Source organism: Arachis stenosperma, chromosome 4, assembly GCF_014773155.1.
Source record: "Arachis stenosperma cultivar V10309 chromosome 4, arast.V10309.gnm1.PFL2, whole genome shotgun sequence".
Classification (NCBI taxonomy): Eukaryota; Viridiplantae; Streptophyta; class Magnoliopsida; order Fabales; family Fabaceae; genus Arachis; species Arachis stenosperma.
This window is the reverse complement of record NC_080380.1, coordinates 97,638,644-97,641,998: the sequence shown is the minus strand read 5'-3', so window position 1 is coordinate 97,641,998 and position 3,355 is coordinate 97,638,644. Positions and strand designations below refer to the sequence as shown.

Genomic DNA, 3,355 nt, shown 5'->3' with positions numbered 1-3,355 from the left:
ATATCTCTTGGATTCCTGATACACGATGCATGGTTGATCGCCTGACAACCGAGCGCTCGCCTGACAAACGAGCCAGCCATTCCGTGAGATCAGAGTCTTCGTGGTATAGGCAAGAACTGATGGCGGCATTCAAGAGAATCCGGAAGGTCTAACCTTGTCTGTGGTATTCTGAGTAGGATTCAATGATTGAATGACTGTGACGTGCTTCAAACTCCTGAGGGCGGGGCATTAGTGACAGACGCAAAAGAATCACTGGATTCTATTCCGGCCTGATCGAGAACCGACAGATGGATAGCCGTGCCGTGACAGGGTGCGTTGAACATTTCCACTGAGAGGATGGGAGGTAGCCACTGACAACGGTGAAACCCTTGCATAAGCTTGCCATGGAAAGGAGTAAGAAGGATTGGATGAAGACAATAGGAAAGCAGAGAGACGGAAGGGACAGCATCTTCATACGCTTATCTGAAGCTCTCACCAATGATATACATAAGTATCTCTATCTTTATCTTTATGTTTTATCCATCATCTATACCCATTTGAGTCTGCCTGACTAAGATTTACAAGGTGACCATAGCTTGCTTCATACCAACAATCTCCGTGGGATCGACCCTTACTCGCGTAAGGTTTATTACTTGGACAACCCAGTGCACTTGCTGGTTAGTTGTGCGAAGTTGTAGTGATCACGATTTCGCGCACCAAGTTTTTGGCGCCGTTGCCGGGGATTGTTCGAGTATGGACAACTGACGGTTCATCTTGTTGCTTAGATTAGGTATTTTTCAGAGTTCTTAAGAATGAATTCTAGTGTTTCAAGGTGATGTTCTTATCATCACCAAAGCTGATTGATTATCATCAATTTAGCTCTTGAATGCAATGTCCTGCTGAAGCTTGCCTATTCATGTCTAATTCCTTTAGACTGAAGCTTTAGACTAACATTGCATGATTCCTGGAATTCTCATTAAGAATTTTGATACCTTTATTTTCTTCTTCCACTTAATTTTCGAAAAATCCAAAAAAATTTACAAAATCATAAAAAACCCAAAAATATTTTATGTTTCTTGTTTGAGTCTAGTGTCTCAATTTAAGTTTGGTGTCTTGCATGCATTGTTTATATGATCTTAGTTCTATTTTCAAGTCAATAGTACAGGGAACTGAAGATTCAGAACATGCAGCAAAGGAATTACACAGAAAAAGCTGGGCGTTCAAAACGCCCAGTGAAGAAGGACAGACTGGCGTTTAAACGCCAGCCAGGGTGCCTGGTTGGGCGTTTAACGCCCAAAAAGGTAGTGCATTGGGCGTTAAACGCCAGAATGTGCACCATTCTGGGCGTTTAACGCCAGGATGGCACAAGAGGGAGGATTTTGTTTTCAAATCAATTTTTTTTTCAAGTTTTCAAAGTTTTTCAAAATCAAATCTTTTTCAAATCATATCTTTTCAATCAAACCTTTTTCAAAATCAATTTCTTTCCTTTTTCAAAGATACTTACTATCAATTAATGATTTGATTCAACATTTTAAGTATGTTGCCTTTTCTGTTGAGAAAGGTTTAATGTTTGAATCATATCTTTTCTTGTTAGGCAAGTTATTAATTTTTAAAAAATCAAATCTTTTTAAATTGTTTTCAAATCATATCTTTTCAATCATATCTTTTTAAAAGCATAATTTTTTTTATCATATCTTTTTAATCACATCTTTTTCAAAACAGTTTTTTAATCATATCTTTTTGATTTCTAATTTCAAAATCTTTTTCAAAAATTACTTGATTTCTTTCCCACTCTTGGTTTTTGAAAATCAATTAAAGTTTTTCAAAATGTTTTCAAAATCTTTCACTTAATTTTTGAAAATTTCTTCCTCTCTTTTCACATCCTTCTATTTATGGAGTACCACTCTTTCTCAATGCACAATTCGAACTCTATCTGATTAAGTTCGAATTCTTCTCCTTCTTCCTTCTATTTTTCTTCTTCTCTGACACCTCAAGGAATCTCTATACTGTGACATAGAGGATTCTACATTTTCTTGTTCTCTTCTCTTTCATATGAGCAGGAACAAAGACAAAGGCATTCTTGTTGAAGCTGACCCTGAACCTGAAAGGACCTTGAAGCGAAAGCTAAGAGAAGCTAAGGCACAACTCTCTGTAGAGGACCTAACCAAATTCTTCAAAGAAGAAGAACACATGGCAGCCGAAAACAACAACAATGCCAACAATGCAAGGAAGGTGCTGGGTGACTTTACTGCACCTACTCCCGACTTCTATGGGAGAAGCATCTCTATCCCTGCCATTGGAGCAAACAACTTTGAGCTTAAGCCTCAATTAGTTTCTCTAATGCAACAGAATTGCAAGTTCCATGGACTTCCATTGGAAGATCCTCATCAGTTCTTAGCTGAATTCTTGCAAATCTGTGACATTGTCAAGACTAATGGGGTTGACCCTGAGGTCTACAGACTTATGCTATTCCCTTTTGCTGTAAGAGACAGAGCTAGAATATGGTTGGACTTACAACCTAAAGAAAGCCTGAACTCTTGGGAAAAGCTAGTCAATGCCTTCTTGGCAAAGTTCTTTCCACCTCAAAAATTGAGTAAGCTTAGAGTGGAAGTCCAAACCTTCAGATAGAAGGAAGGTGAATCCCTCTATGAAGCTTGGGAAAGATACAAACAATTAATCAGAAAATGTCCTTCTGACATGCTTTCTGAATGGAGCATCATAGGTATTTTCTATGATGGTCCCTCTGAACTATCCAAGATGTCTTTGGATAGCTCTGCTGGAGGATCTCTTCATCTGAAGAAGACGCCTGCAGAAGCTCAAGAACTAATTGAAATGGTTGCAAATAACCAATTCATGTACACTTCTGAAAGGAATCCTGTGAACAGTGGGACAAATCAGAAGAAAGGAGTTCTTGAGATTGATACTCTGAATGCCATATTGGCTCAGAATAAAATATTGACTCAGCAAGTCAATTTGATTTCTCAAAGTCTGTCTGGAATGCAAAATGCACCAAGCAGTACTAAGGATGCTTCATCTGAAGAAGAAGCCTATGATCCTGAGAACCCTTCAATGGAAGAGGTGAATTACATGGGAGAACCCTATGGAAACACCTATAATTATTCATGGAGAAATCATCCAAATTTCTCATGGAAGAATCAAGAGAAACCTCAACAAGATTTCAATAACAATAATGGTGGAAGAAACAGGTTTAGCAATGGCAAGCCTTTTCCATCATCTTCTCAGCAACAGACAGAGAATTCTAAACAGAGCCACTCTGACTTAGCAACCATGGTCTCTGATCTAATCAAAACCACTCAAAGTTTTATGACTGAAACAAGGTCCTCCGTTAGGAATTTGGAGGCACAAGTGGGACAGC

At 38.6% G+C, this 3,355-nt stretch overlaps 1 non-coding gene across 1 annotated transcript; it reads right to left on the bottom strand.

Annotated features, from left to right (window-relative positions):
• Positions 1-2,574: 2,574 nt before the first annotated feature.
• On the bottom strand, positions 2,575-2,682 carry LOC130977989 (small nucleolar RNA R71). The gene has a single exon (XR_009085654.1). It is a non-coding gene; the product is annotated as a small nucleolar RNA R71 (small nucleolar RNA).
• Positions 2,683-3,355: the final 673 nt, after the last annotated feature.